This window comes from Manacus candei, unplaced genomic scaffold (assembly GCF_025592945.1).
Source record: "Manacus candei isolate 608988 ecotype Guabito, Panama unplaced genomic scaffold, ASM2559294v1 h1tg000007l, whole genome shotgun sequence".
In the NCBI taxonomy this organism is placed as follows: Eukaryota; Metazoa; Chordata; class Aves; order Passeriformes; family Pipridae; genus Manacus; species Manacus candei.
The window spans coordinates 8,767,880-8,790,009 of NW_026138055.1; the positions used below are offsets into that span (position 1 = coordinate 8,767,880).

The following is a 22,130-nucleotide window of genomic DNA, read 5'->3' on the forward strand; positions in this document are numbered from 1 at the left end:
CACGGGAATGGGAAACGCCAGGAACACACAAGAACTCAAACCTGAGCTTCAAAAAAATAAAAACAAAAAAGGGGGGTGAACCCCCAGAAGTTAAACACAAGAATAAAAGGAGGAAAGGGTGCTCATTGCTGACCCTTTAGTCCTGTAGCTCTGAAGTTTGGGGGTTGCTTAGAAATGAATGTGTTCTAGTACCCTGCTGGGCAAGGGTAGTTCTTTCTAAAATGCTGTGAGGTCCTCAAAAAGAGGGCCAAAATTAATTAATAATACACTTTCCAGTCCAAAGCTCTCTCTCCACATCAACTGTGAATTGTTGAGATGATGTGTTAACTCCTCAGAGGGGCTTCAACACCGGAGGAGCGACGTGGGGTATTCTGGAATGAAAAGCTGGGGTAGAGATGGGAACCCCTTGTCAGCATCTTCTCCCAGCTCTTTTCCCCTATCCAGGCCCAGCAGCAGCACAGGGATCCAGGCAGTTCATCAGTCTGTGTTGGGGGATTAGTGGCTCAGAGCCCTGGGAGAAAGGCAGTGTCACAGCAACAGCCTGAAGTCACCACGTGCCCGTTTGAAGGCGGAACACGTAACGCTGAATCAAGTGAGCAGCCAAAATCCAGCCCAAAAGCTCTGCTCTGCTTTCAGGGTGAGGTGTCACGAGCAGCACTCGCTGACTCTGACCTACTTATCCCCACAAAAGGGCCACACAGACAGGCAACAACCCCATCTCCTCGGCTGCTGCCGTGCCCAGGTCCCACAGAGCCAAAATCCCTCTGGAAAATGCACTGTAAAGAGCAGAGAGCAGGTGGGACCTTGCAAGGGTGCTCCAGTTTTCACAAAAATAATTGCTATTTTTGCCACTGCGTTATGCAGGGCCAGAGCCAGAGCAAGGCCAAGTTTAGGGAAATCCCATTTGCACCTTTGCCTGCCAACAGCATCTTTTGTCCTGTATATCCCTAATGTTCAAACCCCTCTGTAACCATTCCAGGAGGAAAGGGCAGACAGGCTTCGTTTTTTCAGGATGAAAGCATGCAGAAATCTGCAGGAGTGATTCCAAAAGTGATCATTCACACTCGCCAATCCAAACACAAACCCACACAACAGGGACATGGGAATGCTGGAGAGAAACAGCCCACACAGTGAGTGGCATCCCACAGTCCCACAGCCCCACCTGCTCCAGGCAGAGCCATCACCTGAGCCACCCATACATGGATTCAGGGAAAACTGCATCCTTCTGGAGAGCAAAAGAGCCTCATGACAATTCCATAATAATGAAGAGCCAAGGAGATACTGATTAATTTAATTAATTTAATAATGTGGCCATCAGGATCAGGGAAAGGATTGTCCCCCTGAACTGGCACTACTGGGGCACCTCAAATCCTGGGGGCAGTTTGGGGACACTCCCAACAAGAGAGACACTGAGGGCCTGGAGCATGTCCAGGGAAGAGAACGGAGCAGGGAAGGGGCTGGAGCAGCAGGAGCAGCTGAGGGAGCTGGGGGGGCTCAGCCTGGAGAAAAGAGGGATCAGGGGGCACCTTCTGGCTCTCTGCAACTCCCTGATGGACCCAGGGAAGGGTCGGACTCTGCTCCCAGGGAACAAGCAACAGGACAAGGGGAAATGGCCTCCAGCTGTGCCAGGGGAGGGTGGGGTTGGATACTGGGAACAATTCCTTCATGGAAAGGGTGGTCAAGCATTGGAAGGGGCTGCCCAGGGCAGTGGTGGAGTCCCTGTCCCTGGAAGTGTTCGAAAAACACGTGGATGTGACACTTGAGGACGTGGTTTCACGGTGACCATGGTGGTGGTCGGGCTTGATGATCTTAAAAGCCTTTTCCAACCTTAACAATTCCACAGCTTTGCAGGGCAGCAGTGGCACACGAAGCTGAGACGACCCAGGACTCGCCCCCTCCTCACACATGCTCAGGTAACCATATCACCAACCTCTTCCCAGGAATTCCTGGAAAGGGATCCTGCTGCCCAGCACCACTCACAAACACAGGAGTGGGAGCCCAGCAAGCTCCTCACATTTCACTTGCAAGGGAAGAACTTCAGAAAACTCTTCCAAATGAAAGTTTCCTGAACAGCAGCCACAGCTCCTGTAGCAGATTCCTGCTCTATCCCAGCTGAGGGTGTGATGGCTCTTCCCTTGCCAAACACCTGCTCCTCAGAAGTGAAGCCAAGCACTTCAGAGCCCGAAAAGACTCTGCAAACATGTGAACCCACCATGCAAATGAGCCATTTGTTCAGCCTCCTCCTCGGAGCTGCCGCTCAGCCCGGCACGGAGACACGGCCTTGGGATCACTCCAAGCCAGGGAGGCACAACTGGAGTCTTCAGAGCTTCTCTCAGTCCTGGATTTTTAAATCCCAGCCCCAGGGAGCTGTTCTGCCTCATCCCAGAGCAAGCCCTAAGCTGGGGAATCAGCACTACACACACATCTGTAAGACTCCAAGCCCCGGGAGCCGCTGGCCCACGGCCTTGGCTCTGAGTTTTGTTTTAATTATAGATTTAGGGGTCTGGAATACCTCGGGACTGCATCAACAGAATAAGCCACAGGCTTGTTCCCAAGGAATTTCTTTATTAATTTAGGGGAGCAAATAAGGGGACTTGGTCAAATTCAGCAGGACACCACACAAGCTGGACAAGATGTTCCACCACAACGCTGACTCAGCATATACTATTAATCCACAATGCTTAAGTCAAAATCCAATAAATCCACAACACTTAGAATCACAGAATTCCAGCTGGGTTGGAAAAGACCTCTGAGATCACCAAGCCCAATGCTCAATCCAACCCCGCTGTGGTTCCCAGCCCATGGCACTGATGCCACATCCAGTCTCAACTTAAACACCTCCAGTGATGGAGAATCCACCCCCTCCCTGGGCAGCCCATTCCAAGGGCTGATCACTCTCTCTGGAAAGAATTCCTCCCTAATATCCAAGCTAAATCTCCCCTGGCACAGCTGGAGGCCGAGCCCTCTTGTCCTACTGCTGGTTCCTGAGAGAAGAGCTCAATCCCACCCGGCTCCCCCCTCCTGGCAGGGAGTTGTGCAGAGGGATGAGGTCTCCCCCGAGCCTCCTCCTCTCCAGGCTGAGCCCCCCCAGCTCCCTCAGCCTCTCCTCATGGGAATTGTGCTCCAGTCCCTTCCCAGCCTCGCTGCTCTTCTCTGGACCTGCTCCAGCCCCTCCATGTCCTTCCTGAGCTGAGGGCCCAGAGCTGGACACAGGTGACTTAAGTCAAGATCCAATAAACCAACAACACTAGAGGCAAAATCCAACGAATGCCACAACATTTAAATCAAGATCCAACCCCTCCAGCTCCAAACCACCCCAAGCATCAAGAAATGCTTTCCTAATATCTAATCTAAACCTCCCCTGGTGCAACTCGAGGCTGTTTCCCTTGCCCTGAAGAAAAACAGTACCTGGGAAACTTTACAGTTGTGTTGAGGATGGTGGGAACTGGATCAACATACACTCAAACCCAAACCAAAACTTCACCTTTGTTCAAACAGGGGACAACAAACCCACATCCAGACCTGATCCACACAAAGAAACTGGGATTCCCAAGGAGGAGGTTCAACCCTCGTGCTTTGACTTCCATGCAACCATTTCTTCTGCTGTAAATCTTGACAATCTCCACAGATGGTCCAACAGGGTCAAGTAAACAGAAAAGCTGAACCACCTGCACATGACCCTCACTGGAAACTGGGCACAGGGACCTCCCCCCAAGCAAAGCTATTCCAAACAGTCCCCTTCCCATAAGCAGCTCCAAAGGGTGCTCATGGACAAGAAGTGCCGAGGGCCCCCAACACAAGGAAGATGTTGACCTGTTGGAACAAGTCCAGGGGAGGCCACGGAGATGCTCCAAGGGCTGGAGCCCCTCTGCTCTGGAGCCAGGCTGGGAGAGCTGGGGGGGTTCACCTGGAGAAGGATCCAGGGAGACCTCAGAGCCCCTTCCAGTGCCTAAAGGGGCTCCAGGAGAGTTGGAGAGGGACTGGGACAAGGGATGGAGGGACAGGACAAGGGGGAATGGCTTCCCAGTGCCAGAGGGCAGGGAGAGATGAGAGATTGGGAAGGAATTCCTGGCTGGGAGGCACAGGTTGCCCAGAGAAGCTGTGGCTGCCCCTGGATCCCTGGAAGTGTCCAAGGCCATGTTGGGCTTGGATCAACCTGGAATAGTGAAAGGTGTCCCTGCCCAGGGCAGGGGGTTGGAATGAGACAACCTTTGAGGTCCCTTCCAACTCAAACCATTCCAAGATTCTATCACATACCCAGCACTTCACTTCAGCCATAATTTTTCCTGAACTGTGGCTTTAACAGGAGACAGATACACACCAAGGGCAACTCAAAGGCATTTACCTGACCTAAATAATGGGAATTTCCTGGTAATTTCACTGAACTAGTTGGGAATTTGCAATACCTCAAGCAATCAACACACACCGTCCCACAGATAAAAGCTGGAGGGTTTAACTTCACCATCTGAGACATCTCTGCTGCTGTGCAGAGAAGAACCACAAGGCTGAAAAGGCTCAGATCTCCTTTTGATTTTAGCAGGAAGCTCTTCCAGCCTGCAGAAACTGTGAAGGAGCACTTAAAGAGAGTAAAACCACCGATTTGCTCCCACTGTCACAGCCCAGGAGTCCCACATCCTCAGAAGGAGAAATCCCATCCAAGAAAGGTGGATCTGAAGGTTGAAAACTCTCTTATGGATAAAAAAAAAGAGGCAACGTTTTGCTCAGACTAGGAAGCCGAAATGGGACTTTCATAGTAACAGCAGGCAAGAGTAAAATATCCATTTTATTACATTTTTAGCTTTCAAGTGTGTCTGGCTCTGCCAACATTAGATGTCTGACGTGCCTCAGACATGAATATCGAAGAGGTTTCAGTCTTGGGTTCCTCCTAAAAAAAAAAAAACCAAACCAAACCAAGCAGTTTTTGTGAAGTTTGAAGTTTTAAGCCATGGGATGAAGAAGCACAGTCAATCAGGTATCACCTACAGTCAAGCCAGACAAGAAAAACTGGACCAGGGACAATCCTGCCATGGGAAAGACCAACCATTATCAGCAAACTTAATGACAATATTATTGTGCATCAAGAGATGGTCTCTGGAACATGGTCCCCATGGAAGAGTGGCCCTCACCTGGAAGGAATCAGGTGACAGAAGGAAAAACAAGTGGGTAAATAAACATGGGCACGTGTAACCCTGAACACAAACACTCCTCCAAACAGAGAAAATGAAGTTGTTTCCCATCCTCCCTAAATGGGAGTAGAAGGACTCCACGTCCTGCCTGTCACACTCTGACCCCACCACGAGGAGAAGGAAGAGCTCTCACTGCAAAGGTCCTGCCAACAGACCACCATGGATGACTAAAATGCACTTTATACAACAGAAGATCTGAGAAACCTCTTTCTTTGAGCAGGTCTGGAGACTCTTCAAGTTCTCTCTACACTGCACATTCCAGCATCACCTCAGCTCCAAGGGAACAAGTTCTCCTGGTCCCGAGAGCTTTGGGCTTCTGGATGATAATTCCTCTTGCCCAGGGAAAACCCTTGACCTGTGGGGCCAAAAAAAAACCCTGGCTCAAAGAAAAGAATAAAATAAAATAAAATAAATGAAGCTAATGCTTCTCTTCTTCCCCAGACTGCTTTGAAACCAACATATCAAATTCAAGTGTGTGGAACCAGCACACTCTCCATGCCCTTATCCAGTGCCAGGACCTAAAGGGGGCCTTCCAGGAAGGCTGGAGAAGGACTTGGGACAAGGACATGGAGTGATAGGATAAAGGGGGAATGGCTCTGGGCTGAAAGAGGGTAGGTTTAGATGGGATGTTGGGAAGGAATTCTTGGCTGTGAGGGTGGGGAGGGGCTGAGACAGAAGTCCTAGAGGAGCTGTGGCTACCCCTGGATCCCTGGAAGTGTCCAAGGCCAGGCTGGACGGGGCTTGGAGCAACCTGAGTTAGTGGAAGGTGCCCATAGCAGGGGTTGGAACAGGGTGAGCTTTAAGGTCCTTTCCAACCCAAAGCATTCCATGATTTTATGGGATTATCCACAGTTCTCAGCCTTCCACCTCCCCTTCCCTTCAGGAAGTGCTGCCAACACCATGCCTGGTCTCCCCTGCCCTGGAGCAGACTCTGGAAGCCCTGAAAAACAGCAGATCCAGGAGACCAGACCACTGTATTTATTATTAAGTGCTTGCAGATGAGCATGAGGGGAGAGGAGGCAAAACCACGTGTTCCTGCAGCTCCTGCAGTCGGGAATCGGTGCTTCCTCCAGAGGCTCACCCTGGATTTTGGCTGGGGGGGGGCTCTTGCCTTGTGTCTGTCCCTGGCAAAAAGGGACCCAGCACATAAAAGTCCAACTCCCAGAAGCTTCATGTCCTTCCTCACAGGCTGGCATCGATGCCAGGACAAAAAACCCTGATGCCAATCAAAGCTGTCCATACAAATGTCAGGCAGGAGAGATCCCAGGTCACCAAACAGCCCCAAGAAACCCCAACTGGGTCATCTACTACAATTAAAATGCAGCACCATAATTCAGGAGAAAGGATGACTACTCCAGGTAAAACACACAAGTTCTAATGTTGAAGAGTGGCTTTTATGGAGAGAAATTGTATTTAAATTGTGGTGCTTGAGAGCTCTGGCTGGTCCCTTCTCTCCTGCTCACACTTCCCAACGCCGTCCGCTCCGTGCAAAGCGTTTCCTTGCAGGAACTGGAGAAGGAACAAGATTTACAATCTTGTAGATATGTACAGAAAGAACAGCAGCTTGAGAGGAGGAAATGGCCTGAAATTTCCTTTCTCCCAGGGACCTGCAGAAGCAGCAGCTCTGCCCTCCGCTCCGAGATCCCAGCACTTGTTTTTCTCCTTTACCAAGGAAAATCAGCACCTGTTTGCCTGGAAGGATGAATTATGGGTGCAGATTCAAGAGGTTCAAAGCAGACTCGTCCTGAAATCTGAGAATCAAGTTCTAAGTGAGATTATCCAGCCTTTACTAGATCCACAAGGAAGAAGCATTTTCCATGGGAAAACAGATCCATGAGCTGCCTAATGTAGTGTTTTCACTTTGGACCCTCTTTAAAACCTTTGCAGTCCACACAAATGTTGTTTTCATTGTACATTTTAAAAAGAATGTAAGCCAAAATTGTGATTTCCTAAAAGTATCCAGGAAGCCTCTTACTGCGCTGGAGAAAAAAAAAAAACATTACTGGCTTGAAAATAAATTTCAAATTAATGCTGCTCTGCTCAACTTAAGGCATTTTATTGCAGAGGGAAGGCAGATTTCTTTTGATGATGGGGTGGATTTGTTGTGCACAACCTACATGATCTCATGGTCGGTGATACAAACACCCAGTGCCCAACAAAGAAATACAGAAGCAAAGGCACAGAAATAGGGAAGAAATAAAATAAAAGGTAATTCAGAACTCTTTGACAGCAGCAAGAAGTCCTGGGTCCTCCCCCAGCTCTGTGCAAATGACTATTTTAACTAAAAGGGTATTAATCCAAGTCAATTAGTCCAACCACACGAACCCTCTCTTTGCAGAAGTGACCTTCACTCGAATTACCTTAATTTTGACTCTGGAAGTAAATTAAGACAAACCTCCAGGCAAATTTCATTCAGAGCAAGAACTGAATTTCATAAGCTTCAAACAACTGAACCCAAGGAGCTGAACTGTGATTATTTTGCCTGTGTATCCACGTGCAGATGAGCCATGAACCTCCCAGCCATTCCTCCCAGCCAGAAGCGTGGTGCTGCTTTTCCAGTTGATAACCATCTTTCCACTTCCCAGATGGCTGTAATTCCAGAGCTGGAAATGTCTGTCATGTCTGTCAAGGACAGGGCTCAGAGATCCTGGGAATGGGAAGCATTATTTGATGCTTAAGGCTGTTATTCGTGTGCTGGAGCCCAGAGCCAGTTGTTAAACGGCGAGATACGAAGCTCTGACAAAAGATTTCGACAGGAGGTTTCTGCTAAAATAAAATAAAAATGGGAGACTGGGGAGTTTGAAAATATTAAGGAATAACAAATCTGTTTTCCAAGCCTGTTTCAGTGTGTTGACTGTGTTAAGTGAGAAAGGCTGCTCGGAGGGAATGAATGGAATCGATCACAGCAGTTTAGGGAGAGCACGGCACAGCGGTGGAAGGGAATAACTCACCCGGCTTCAGAAATGCCAGTGTGCTGGGAAAGGCCACTGGGGCAGGCAGACAGCAGAGAGGGCTGACAGGAGAAATGGATTTCCACCCAATTTTTAAAGGGAGGGATGGCTAAAATTCCAGCTGAAGCTCCCGAGGCACGGCTCGCCAATTAATTCCACCCCAAAAAGGTTTTCGATGAGATAAACTGAACAAGAGGGAGAGTGGGGAAAAAATCCTTCCTCTCAGGTGCTGTGATTAAGGAACACAGAAGGAAACAAATGATGACAAAGTTTCTTGTTGATCTCCTCTGCTCCAGGAACAGAGGAGCCCCAGAGCAGCTAAAACAGGACCATGTGATGATGGCTCCCTGTATCTGCAGAGAAAGGAAACGTCTGTCAAGGACACGCCAGGCTGTGCTTCAAAGGACAGAACTGCAGTTTCAGAGATGTGATTTTGAGCTCTCCTCGGGTGATGAAGCGCTACTGGAACACGACAAAGCCCTTTAAGAGCAGTTGGAGTCCCAGTTTTCAGCAGTGAAGCCACAGGATGACACAAGGTGGAGCAGCAGATTGGCTCCCGATGCAGGGGTCCTCCCTGGTGGCTCCTCTCACTCTGCTCATCCACCATCTGAGCTGGGGGTTACAGAAACAAACTCTGCACACACAGCTTCTATATCTGTTTTCTTTTCCAAGTCTCTCCTCAAAGCCACTTGTCTCCAGAGAAGCTGTGGCTGCCCCATCCCTGGAATTGTCCAAGGCCAGGTTGGACGGGCTTGGAGCAACCTGGGATAGTGGTGGAAGGTGTTCCTGCCCATGGGTGGAATGAGAGGAGCTTTAAAGTCCCTTTGAACCCAAACCATTCTGGGATTCCCCCACCCAGGGTTGCTGGTCAGGAACAACCAAGCTGCCACAAGAGACACGTGCGCTGCCACAAATGGGGCCCACAATCATCAGATGGGAAAGGGAGACAGGAAAAACCGACCCTTCCTAAACAGACAGCAAAGGAAAATTGATTTCCGAACACCAGGCAACACTTCCTGACATTTCTCATGGAAACATCAGGAGCTCTTTACCAAAAAGTAACAAGAAAACCTCCCCCAGCTGAAAGCAGCACTGGGAATGTCCCTCTTGGAACGGCACTTCCCTGGAGGACACAGCCCAGGGGCAGCAGGGAATGTGCTGCCACAGCTCAGACCTCAGCAGCTGCATAAAGAGCAAAGGATTATTGGGGTGCTCAGATGGGCTCATCTCAGCTTTTTTAATCAAAGTTGTTGGTTAAGTCAAAGATTTTCCATTCCCCCTCAAGCCCCAAAGCATGGGGAGGCAGTGGGGGATCCCACGGGGATCCCATCCCAGCTCCTGCTGGCCTCACCCAACACACCCAAGTCCCCGGGCAGGAGGGAAGTGAATGCACCACGTTCAGATTTATGATTTTACAAACCACCAACGACACACTTGGCAGAATTCAGAATTCCCTTCTGGGAAGCAGAAACTCGCCCCACTTTAAGTGGGAGTCAGACGTCTCCACTCCCACGGCGCAGTTCAGAGCGACACACACGGACACAGATCTCGGAGAAGCCGCACGACTCCCCCCACCCTCAGTGGGAACCAGGGAGATTAATTCCAATTTGGAGCATCAAACCCCTCAAGCCAAAAGCACAGGGCAGAGAACAACCACACTTTGTGATTTACGACTCGGAATTTGAAGGGGAGGAAAGGAGTTATCACCCTGCATTTGATTTCTGCGGCTCTAAAAACCTTTGCAAACCACAAGGGAATGTCACAGAGAACCAACTCCCTTTCCAGGGGAGCTGGGACAGACCCCAGCTCCTTCTCCCACATTATTCCATGTGAAGGGCAAACAGGAGCGAGGGTTTAAGTGTTAAAGCAAACAGACCCAGCTTTAACACACAGGTTGATGAAAGCAGCCCAGAGCAGCTGCTCTTGAAGTCACTCCTTTGTAGTCGTCACTCCCACAGATAATTACGAGCTTAAAGGTTCCAAGACTTCAAATGATGGTTTGAGCTTTCTTCAAGTGAAAAAAAAAATAAAAGAAAAAAAATTAGATTTTAAATCTCATCTGCTTTTTAAGTCAAGATTAATGAATCCTCACCAGGATAACAGTTACAGCCACAGTTACCTGAGCCACAGACTTGTAGGGGGCTCAGATGTGCTTCTGGTCTTGTAGAGAGGCTGAACCTCAACATGGGTAGAACCCATAATTATTTAATTTATAAATTGCAGGTGTAACTTTATTTTCTGGGAGGATATACATGTACAAGCCTTCCTTTAAAACTAAAATTGAGAAATATCGGTTTTTAAGAGGCTCTCACATAGCACTGCTGGCAATAAAAGGAGCATTTGGGGAGAAAAAAAGCTGGAGGTCTTCACACCCAAAATGCCACGAGCAGGAACTCGGGAAAAGCTGAGTCCGGGGAGTGGAGGAATTCATCTTGTATTTGACATCCACTTTAAAATAAAACACAGTAGGGATTTTATAAATCACAGTAATATTTCAAAAAAGATGCCAAAAAAAAAAAAAGATAAAAAATATTTTAAGAAGAGAGAGACAAAAAAAAGGGGCACAAGAACAAACAGAACACGAGCCACAAATAGTTTGTGGCCCCCGAAATCTGGAGGACACGCTGTATTTTGTGTGAGGAGAAGGAGCAGGGGGGGAAAGAGAGTATCAAAATCCAAACAAGTCACAAGGCATCACCAGTCCCTTGATGACAGGAGAGTGGTTTTTGTTGGCACAGCTCGCGACAGCTGGAGGAATAATTGCGGCGCTGAGCGAGAAGATATTTTGCCTTCAGATTCTCAGATGAAAGATGTGATCCACAAGCACTTGGCAAACGTTAATTAAACCCACACAGCCCCTCTTGGAGGATCAAGAAGTATTTATCCTTGTTCTGCAGAGAAAGGGGTGAATTTTTTCAGGCACTTTTAACATCAGGTATCTGCTCTTCCTGCTTAGGAAGCGCCCCATGGATGCACCATTAAAAACACAGATCAGCCTTCCCAGTCCAGCAGTTTTCCAGAGCACAGAGCCAGGATGGAGTTGATCCTTCTTCTTCCCCTCTGACCAACAGAACTCTTGACTCTGAAGAAAAAAAAACCATCAAACCAGTTCTGGCCACGAGGGTAATAAGAGATGAATAAGGGCAAACTACAAACAAACTAAAAAGCAACACCATCCCTTGGTGAGTTGTAAAAAAACCCCCAGTTCAGCTGCTCTTTCTTTGGTTTTCCTCTTCAAAGGTGACTCAGTCTTTCCATATTGTCTCAGAATCATGGAATACCCTGAGATGGAATGGACCCACGAGGATCAAGTCCAACCCCTGGCCCTGCACAGACACCCCAACAATCCCACCCTGTCCCTCAGAGCGTTGTCCAAACGCTCCTGGAGCTCTGGCAGCCCTGGGAAGTGACCATTCCACGGGGAGCCTGTTCAGTGCCCAACCACCCTCTGGGGGAAGAACCTTTTCCTGAGATCCAACCTAACCCTCCCCTGACACAGCTCCAGCTGCTCCCTCAGGTCCTGGCAACGCTCACGTGGAGCAGGGATGGGAGCTGCCCCTCAGGAGGATGTTGGAGACCCCAAAGAGTGTCCCCTCAGTCTCCTCCAGCTGAACACACCAGTGACCTCAGTCCCTCCTTGTATGGCCCCTCCACACCCTTCACCACTTTGTAGCCTCCAAGTATTTGAGGCACTTGCACTGGTAGGGCAGAACTGTGTCCTGTAAAAAAAAAAAAAAGCCTTTCCTCTAAAGAAAACCACTCAATTATTTGCTAAATTGACATGGAACATTCTGTATTTAAAAGGGGAAGGGTCAGTTTGTTGGATCTACAAAGAGTAGCTGAGAACATCTGCAAGGTCAGGAAGAAAATGCATAAACACACATGTGAACTAAAGCACCAAAATACACAGTGGGGGTCGGTGCCTGTGATCTTACCATGAAAATAAGCATATCTGGAGTTCTTCCCTGCTCAAAAAAACCCCAAGCCCTGAAGCAGCTGATTTTAGTATCTATTTTAGTTGGAAATAGATTTAATGATGCTTTTTATGGATGTAGCACTTATATTCCATGTATGTTTAGAGTGTAACTTCAAGGGCACAGCACAGGCTTCCCCACCATCTGGTCACTGTGCTCAGTAAGGCAGGGCACTGTCCAGGGCTGCAGGCAGAGTTCAGACCAAAAGTAGAAGGTGGAAAACTTTCCCTGGACTAATCCAGTGCCTCACCTGGGAGCTTCCATGGTCACAACAACTTTCCACAGGAGATGGAAGGTATGGCTTGCAAAACCATGACACAGCATCACTGGCAACTCAGCTCTGGCACTGCCCCACCCAGGGGCACCATCTCCCTGCTAATCCAAGGTAGAGGCAGCTCCAAAGAGCCAGGAAAAGCTGAAACCTCACCAGGGAACCAGGATGTGCAATCCCAGTATTACAAATGCTGCTGTAACCTGGCACAGCCAGGACACATTGGAAATGTTTGGGATAAAGCCAGCAGGTGTTTGCTGCTGCATTTAGTTACCCCCTGTCTGACCTCTCCAGGGAGGCAGGACCCAAAATGCTCTCTCCACCCAGCCCAACGTGCCAGATTCACCTCGTGCTCTTCCCATGCAGAGGTTTCAGGAAAAGGTTCTTCCCCCAGAGGGTGGTTGGGCACTGAACAGGCTCCCCAGGGCAGTGGGCATGGCCTCAAGGCTGCCAGAGCTCCAGGAGTGTTTGGACAACGCTCTCAGGGACAGGGTGGGATTTTGGGGTGTCCTGTGCAGGGCCAGGGGTTGGACTGGATGATCCTTGTGGTCCCTTCCAGCTCTGGATATTCCATGATTCTTTGCCATCCAGCTCAGAGCTGCTTCTCCAACCTGCTCACTCAGGGGTTAAAATAATGCCTCTCAACAACACTTATTAGTTTCTAGTGACCAAGTCAAAGCATTTTAGCTCATAATTCCACCTGTGCCCTTGGCTTCTGGTTATATTAAGAGTGCACACAGTGAGGCAGATATTGAGACATTATTAAAGGTGCTCTGCATTCAGAGCCATTCCCACAGAAAGGGGTGTATTTGTAGCCCACTTCATCTTGGTGACAAGCCTGGAATTGGGGCAGCTCCAGGTGAGAACTGTGGCTGTGTTCTAACACACAGTGCCATCCAAGGCAGCTGTGCTGACCTTTCCTGGTTGATATTCTGGGGTCCTGCCCACAAACATTTCCTGGGTTTGGACTGGTTCTGGCCTTCTCCTGCCCCTTTGTCATCTGTTCTTAAACCCAAGGAGAGGTTTGAGGCTCAAGGCTGCAGGAGGGGCAGCACTAGCAGGGACTCCTTTTCTGCCTCTCTAGGCAAGGGGCAGGGGCCAGGCCTTGTTATTCCACACATTAAGATAAGAGCCAGAGCACATCTTTGGCCTTCCCACACAAATCCATAGTTGTGTCCCTGCCAACTCTTCATCGCTTCCCATTTAGCTTTTTTATTTTTGATTGTTTGTTTGTTTTAAACTTTGCCCAAGGTTATGTTCAGCAAATGCTGCCCCCTCAAAATACAGCACTAAAAAACAATCACACTGACATCTGGAAATTGCATTTAAATCCTCAACGAAAAGTGTTTTGCAAGACAAAGCCCCAAATGAGCAAAACACAGCAGATTTTTGCCCCACATCCCTTTGGAGGTGAAGGACTTTGTAAAGGCCACCTTGCAGCTCTTGTCATGAGCTTCTAGACACCAGTATCCCTCCTGTGCTCCCCCTCTCCTGCCCTCGTGGGAGGCAAACACCACACACACAGATCACACAAAACAGGTACTGCTCAGCCTTGAACCTTGCCAGGGAGTATAAACAAGCTCCAAACCTCCTACCTCAAGTACAACCTGCTGCAGTCACCACCTCAAAGCCCTCCCTGAAATGTTTTAGAAAGAGCCCAACAGCTGTTGAACTAATTCCCCTTTTTTTTTTTCCACTGTTTGGAAGCTGCACATCTCATGACTAAAAATCACCTTTTAACACTCTCAGTCACTGCTTATTTGTAGCCTTATAATATCATTGTCCTTTTGGGGTTCAATGCTGTCCTTGAAGTTAAAGGTTGAGGGGTTTTCAGCACCACAGCATCATCTGTATTTCATATTTACAGAATCACACATCATCTGTATTTCATATTTACAGTAACCTTTCTGCTGCCCCTCACCTCTGTTTTCACCCTGCAGCCCTCAGGGCCCTTTTTGCAGCTCCCACGTCCAGCAAGTGTTCCAGACAAGCAGCAGACTATTCCAGATCATCCTTCACTCAGTTTAATGACTCTGGAAAGATCCCTGGGGAAGGAACACTTCCAGGAATTAACTCCACTAACTATCCAACAACATCCAGCAAAAAAACCCAACAAAACAGCCAAACCTTTTGTTTTTTAAAATTATTTTCCAAGTTGGCTGTAACAGACAAAACATCTCAGAGTATGTGACCTGCTCACAGTTCTCTGCACTTCTTTTGGGGGCTGTCAGCAAATGCAGCTGTTTCCAGGAGGAGTAACTTTCCTCAGGATAACCAAGCAGCAGGAAAGCACTGCTTTTACAGTGGCTGCCCCACACAGCACTTGCCACAGAGGAGAAAACAGGACGGCTGCAAATACCTTTCAAAGACTGACACGCTCCTGGCACAGAGGCTTTGTTTAGGATGTGGTTTCACATTGTTGTTCAGCTGCTCTAATGCCCTGATGCTGCTGAAAGGAGGGATCTCTTCTCCAGCTTCCAAGTGATCCACAGTGAGCTGGATCAGGGAGTTAAGCTGGAAGGAATCTCTGGACTGAGAGGGAAGGAATCAAAGACGTATCAGCGCAAAAAGATCAGTGAGAGCACAAGGCTGGGAGCAAAACCCTTCCTTGCAGCACCAGTTTGAGATCAGTTCAGCTACAATGCACACCCTCACTCTAAATTTAGAGAGCTTTCTAACTCCAGAGCTCTATCCCACGTCCATTATCCCTCTCCAACACAGGAATGAGCCATTCTATTATAAATGCTTTTATAGCAGCGTCGCGCTCTCCGCCCGACGGGAGCACATATCAATTGTGGAGAAAGTGGTTCAACTTTGGAATGTAGACAAAAACTGAGACAAGGCTAATGGTGGTGAAAGACAGGTTGCCTGGGGAGGGAAATGATCAGAGGTTTCAGAGGAAAGGGGGGGGGGGAAAAACCCTACAGACAATTTACCTGTGCTTGGGTCAGCGCTCATTAGTGCTCTGAAGAGAATCACTTCACATGTAATAAATTATGCTGCTCTTGGCTTGTTCCCTTTATTATCCAGCTCAGACAGGAGCCAGGAGCCCTTCACACACACACTGTCTAATGGGAACACTTACTCTGAATAAAATGAACAGAAGGAGAGAGAAAAAATGAAGCTGGGGTCTTCATTTGAGCAAGAAGAACCATCAGGAGACCCAGCAGTGGCATCAGGTTTCAGCACTCGCTCCTCTGTCACTGCATCCACCTTCTCCACAGAAGGGAAAACCTCTCCCAAAACAAATCCAGGCAGAAGATGTGGCTGTTTTCTCCTGTTGATGTTTCCATCTACCCCCTGCTGATTTGGGATTTCCAACAGGCTTTTTAAAAGCTTTCCCAGTCAGGCTGTGCTCCCTTCCGAGAAGTTTCTGGAGAGACTGAACCGTGCTCAAGGCACACAGGTAAAACTTTTAATTTTGGCCATTAGGCAAAGCTCAGTTCAACAGCAAGGAGTCAATTTCTGTCTCAATGGTTTTTTTCCTCTTCTAATCATGGCTTGGAAAAAAAAATGCAGCCGTGACACACTTTACTTCTTTAAATATTTACAATTTTTTACTGTCTTGAAATAAATTCCAAGCTCACAGTAATACCCATCGGAGCTGGAAAGGGTGAGATCACTCTTTTCCCACACACCTTTCTGATCTTCTGCTGGTATCACTGATAAAACAACCTAATTATTAAAAAGTGCTTTAGTCTAAAAGTTAAAGGTTGAAAGAATCCACAACTCGCTGAGAGAGAGCAACAAAACCCAACCTTGACCAGAAAGGCTAAAAAAAAATCCCATTCAGCTCAAACATTTTGTCAATTCTCCCTCCTTTTCGTGCTGAAGCTCCAAAAGGATGAATTTTGCAGCTCAGCAGCAGGCTGACACTTGGCCTTGCTCTTTGGATTCCATCTCAGAGGGAAAAGCACGTGGAAACAAAGCCACACTTGGCTGGTGAACCCAGGAGTATCCGTATAAATGAGCTCCCTGGAGACCTGAGGAAGGCTCCCTTCCCTCCTCAAAGGCATCAGCTCTCTGATGCCTCACAGTGAGCACTCCAGACAGAATTAAAAGGGCTCCAAATCTGTCCACAGGGAAAGGCAGCAGCTGGATCAGCAGGATGAAGCAGAGGATCCAGGTGGCTCCACATAGAAAGACAGTAGAGAATAGGGAAGAAGTGCATCCTCCTTTCCTTAGGAGCAGTTTTAGTGCAGCACCATCATCCCCTTCCACCCCTCCCAACTTCAGTCTCTCCTCCCAAAATGCTTTCCTGGAAACTTCCTCACAGGCTATAGCTCAGGTCTTGGAAGATCCATCCTGTCCAAAGAGCAGCCATCCTTGGCTGAGGCACCAGGCAACGACTGATCTCATTCCTGATCCAGCCTGACAGCACCAGCTTCCAAAATCTTCCCCCTCTCTTTTCAATACTAATATGGAAAATAACAATCTGACCCTTCATAGTTTGCTAACAAAGATTCAAGTCCCACTCCCCCAGGGCAGTGGCCACAGCTCCAAGGCTGCCAGAGCTCAAGGAGCGTTTGCACAACGCTCTGAGGGACAGGGTGAGATTGTTGGGGTGTCCTGGGCAGGGCCAGGAGTTGGACTCCTTATGAGTCCCTTCCAACTCAGGATATTCCTGAATTCCAAGCCTCTGGTAGGTCTTTGTGCAGCACTATCTAATGCAGGTCCAGGCTGTGCTGTTGGCAGAGGCAGAAGTGAATCCTGTTCTGCCCAGGAGCCTTCCCAGAGAGGCAAAGCTGCACCCCCTGCTCTGGACCTGGAATTCCTCTCCTAAGATTTTCAGCATCATCCCCACAGCGAGATGCCCATGACCTCCCCATCAGCCTTTCTGCTGCCTGTGGGAGGCACAAATTTTGGCTTGCTTTTGGCTCCTGAGTCACTTTGGAAGTGGGAAGAGAAGAAATAAGTCCCCTGCAGTCACCAGCACCACCAGCTAAAAACAGCCAGGGAGTAGCAGGTCCGAGAGCCACCGAGCACAGGAAACACGTGACAGAAACACCTCCAGCAGCCAAAGGTTTAATAACCTCGCTATTAATTTTGAGCAAACAACACCACTGATTCCCACTCTACCTTTGAAGAGGAGGAAGGGGTGTGAAGGAGGGAGAAAAGAGCTATTTAAACAACAACAGCTGTCACATCCATGCCCGTAGGAGGAGTCTCCGGCATCCCGCTCTCGGGAGAGCCGGCACCGAGCGAGAGCTTTGCCTTTTCAAGAGGACTTCAGAACCTCAAACACCAACCTTCAGCCATATTTTCTTCCTAATCAGAAACCAATTATCCTGCTGAGTGATGACTGAACAATTCCACAGTGTAAAGCCTTTTCATATCAGGGCCTTCTGTGATCAAGTTGCACTGGAAACTCCCTCGCTCACACAAAAGCCAGGAGGATTTCACTTGTGCTTCCCACAGCTGTTCCCAAGGGCCTCCTTCCAAAGTACCACATGAAGCCTCAGTGTAAAAAAAACCTTCAGTGAGCCAGGTCACTTTTATCCAAGCTGAAGTTTCCCTAGTCAAGTTTTTATCAAGTCTGAGGGGATCTAGAAAGCGTTTACATCCGGCTGTCTCTAGATTTTTTTACTCAAGAGAAACAAATCAGTGCCACTGGCACATTGCTCCCAACTTCCCAGCCATTGCCACAGTAATGCAAACCTCCTGGAGAGTCCCTTTAATACCTCTTCAAGTGCTCTGAAAGAGCTTTATTACAGCAAATAATTACTGCAATAGTTTCATATCACAAAGAAGTTTCCATCTGTTCTCAGCCTTTGCACCTTGCAGTACTCTCGTCTCAACAACGTTCCCTTCCCAGGTGGTCCAAGTCCAGATACACTTAAAATCCCAGCTGAGAGTGCTCCCAGTACCTGCTCCTGGATAAACTAAGCCAGAAGTTCAGAGAGTCATGGAATGGTTTGGGTGGGAAGGGACGTTAAAAGCTCATCTCATTCCAACCCCCTGCCATGGGCAGGGACAACCCTCCACCACTATCCCAGGTTGCTCCAAGCCCTGTCCAACCTGGTCTTGGACACTTCCAGGGATCCAGGGGCAGCCACAGCTTCTCTGGGTAACCCGTGCCAGGGCCTCACCAGCCTCCCAGTCAGGAATTCCTTCCCAATCTCTCATCTCTCCCTGCCCTCTGGCACTGGGAAGCCATTCCCCTTTGTCCTGTCTCTCCATGCCCTTGTCTCAAGTCCCTCTCCAGCTCTCCTGGAGCCCCTTTAGTCTCTGGAAAGTGCTTTACAGCCTCCTCAGAGTTTATCACTACACGCCCTTGAAGTTCCTAAATCAAACCAAAACCTGGCCAGTCCCCAGGGTTACAAACCCCATTCTTGGGACAGAATCTTTGTTATTTAATAATGAAAAAAAACATAGAAACACCGAGAGAAGAATCATGGAATTGTTACAGTTGGAAAAGACCTCCAAGATCACCAAGTCCAACTGTCAACCCAGCACCCCCACCAGGTTCACCACTAAACCATGTCCTCAAGTGCCACATCCACACGTTTTTTGAACACTTCCAGGTGTCTCCACCTGTTCCAACTCCTGACAGCCCTTTCCACAAAGAAGTTTTTCCGAATATCCAACCTGAACCTCCTCTGGCACAACTTGAGACAGTTTCCTCTTGTCCTGTCCCTTGTTCACTGGGAGAAGGACTGATCCCCACCTCCCTACAACCTCCTGCCAGGGAGCTGTGGAGAGCAGGAGGAGGAATGGAGCATTGCAGCCCTGCCCTAACACTCTGGGAAGGATCTCACCTCGAGGTTTTCTCCTCCCTTGAGCTCTTTTCCTCTACCCCCCACGTGATCCAAGAAGAACTGTGAGCAGAAAAGAAATAAAACACACAAACAGGGACTTATTCTCCCCAAATACAACCCAGTTCCTGGCAGGGAGGGGAGGAGAACAGGACCTGGGCTGATATTACAGGCTCAGCAAGCAGGAGCCCTCCAGCACATACTGGTGGCTTTGTGATGGTGCCACAAAGGCTGCCTGTTCCAGCTCCTCCACCACAGCATTGTCCCACACAGCCTCCAGTCCCACTTTCAATGGCTGCATTAAATGGAAAAGTCCCCAGCAAGGGCTGGATTCTCCCAGTTCCCCATTTATAGCACAGCATTTCCCCAGTGTGGTTGGATCCCAGCAGGGATCCCGGCGAGGTCTCCAAACCTTCCCTCGCCCCAACCTTCACCTGGCATGGAGACTCTCATCACAAGAGATTTTCCTGGGCAGAGCAAAATTCCAGCACACAACTCAGCATTTTACAAGCCCTTTCCACACTGGATGTATTATTCACCCAGTGTACTGAAAAAAAAAGAGTAAAATATAAATAAAGAGCTGCAGTGTTCCAGTGCTGTCCAGGAAGAGCTGATCCCTCCTGCAGAGAGATCCATGTCTGGTGCATTTACACCCTCCAAGGACTGCCTGGCCAAAAATAATGCTGAAACCAACAGGAGAAACAGCCAATTTGGCTGTTCTCCTCCCAGCCAGATTAGAAATTACTCTTAATTTACTATCTTGCTAAATTCTTATAGTGGGATGTCTGTGGGCTGCCGAGCTGGCTCTGTGCAACTCCCCAGAAATGTAAAAAGAAGAATGAGAAAGAACCATAAATATATATTTTATATACATATATATCTTTATATATATATATATATATGAAGGCAAGGAAAGAAAAAGCCTCCAGTCTTCACCAACAAGCAGGGGCTGAGACACCCTGAGCAGTGATAGACTTGAAACCAACCTGTAATTTCTGGATGTATTTCTCTCCCTCTCTCCTCCTCCTCCTGTTCTCTGTCCAGGAGGACTCCACAGTCCTTGGATTCAGAACTGTGTGAGTGGGGTGACACATCCTGGCAGGTCAGGAGAGGCTTTAGGGAGCTGGTGTTTTATTACCAGTGTCTGGACAAATCTGTGAAGTGAAATGATGGTGCATTTGCTGACACACACCGGGGAGAAAACTGACACCAGGATTTGGTCCTTTGGCTCCTCTGGGCAGAACAGAAGCCACCAAAAAAGCCCAGACAGGTCTGGGTGGCTCTGGGGGTTCTTTGCTTTTAAAGGCAGGAAGGAAGCACTGGGGAAGGCAGCAGAGAGGAAAGAAGAAAAGCAAAGTGGCAGAAAGAGCACTGGAGTTTGAAGACGTGGAAGAAAAAGCCTCAACACTTGGGAAAACTGCTCTGGATGATCCTTGGAGCTCTGATTCAGCTGAAGGGAGGCCCAGGTTTCCCAGGCTGCCCACAGGGCAGGGCTTTAATCATCCCTGTGGGAGCCCTGACTCACCTCAGGGCAGCACAAAAGCCACAGATGTGAGTCAGGGCAGATGGTGAAAACCACAGGCCTGTCCCAGCCCCAGGCAGGTCAGGCTGCAGAGCTTCCCTGCAGCTGAGCCTGCAACCCTGTGAGGTAACATCTCACTCACATTCCAGTTCCACTTTTGGGAAGCCACAGCACTGATAAAACAAATCTCACTCATGCAAAGCAGAGGGGATGGAGGGCCAGGCCTTGCCCCTGCAGAACCTGTTTGATGACATTGATTTATATTTAACTAAATAAGCCTAATATCTAACTCTCTCTTTTGACTTCATTTCTTAACCAAGCAGGTTTAACACCCAGAGTGTTTCCTGTCCCCCTTTTAGAAGATGCAGTAGACACCAGCAGCCATTTAGTTTCACAGAATCACTGCAGGATCCAAAGAGACATCCCATATCCTGGCTGACAGCTTCACACAACCCTGTGTGAACAAGGAGCCAGAGCTCCTTGTTGAACACTGTATTGTTCTAGGGATTCAGTGCACTGGAATGTTATCAGCTTTATTCATGGCTTTTCTGACAGAGTTCTTAGATTAGGCACATAAACTTCCACTTTTTAGAGAAAAAAAAAAAAAAGTCTGTGGCTTATTGTTACGTGGAGCATCAAAATTCCTGGTTTCTTTTCCAGGGTTGTACCTAGAGAGAACTGCAGGAAAAGGGCAGGCCCTCAGAAACCCAAAGGTTCTGTGAGGCTTCTAGTAAAGACATTCGAGGAAAAAAAAAAAAAAAAAAAAGAGATGTGCACCATGACCAAAAGTTACCCATCAAGAGGACAAAATAATAGTGAAGATGGACAAAGACAAGGAGGACCAAAGGCCATGGAGGTCAAAGACTCTGTAGGGACCAGTCAATTAATCAGGACATTTTACTCTGGAAAAGAGGCCTCTGACAGGGGACATGAGAGGGATTGACAGAATTTTACCAGCAAATGTGCAAACAACAATTCCCCAAGCAGGAGCTCCCTGCAGTTAAATGGGCTGGCTTTTGGTGCAGTCACCAAAAGGAAGTGGTTCATCACACAGAGGTGAACTTTGAAATGCCTGGTGACAGGACAGAGCCTGAAAACACACTTGAGACAAACAAATGGATGTGAGATGAAGGACATCCCTACCTGCCATGGCTGGAGACAGGATGGACCTGTGGCCTCCCATGTTCTGAGGTGTTAAAGAAGCTGACAAGAGTCTACAGCATCTTCTGAGAAGAACAGCAGCAAGAAGCAGGAATTCCACTCCCCCAGTGCCCTGCATCCAAGAAGCAGGAATTCCACCCCTTCACTGCCCAGAGCTCCTGGGAGAAGTGCAGGCAGGAGGTACAGGCAGCACAAATCCTCCTTGCCCAATTAACTGCTCTCCCCTATCCTTCTTAACTGCAGTTGTGAGCTGACAGACCACACAAGCCCACGTGGTGCACAGGAAGCACCAGGCCCACGGGGATGATGC

General features: G+C 48.5%; 1 protein-coding gene across 2 annotated transcripts in view; it reads right to left on the bottom strand.

Annotated features, from left to right (window-relative positions):
* The window catches only part of EXTL3 (exostosin like glycosyltransferase 3), a 130,734-nt gene that overhangs the window by 65,679 nt on the left and 42,925 nt on the right, over nt 1-22,130 (bottom strand). The window lies entirely within an intron of this gene.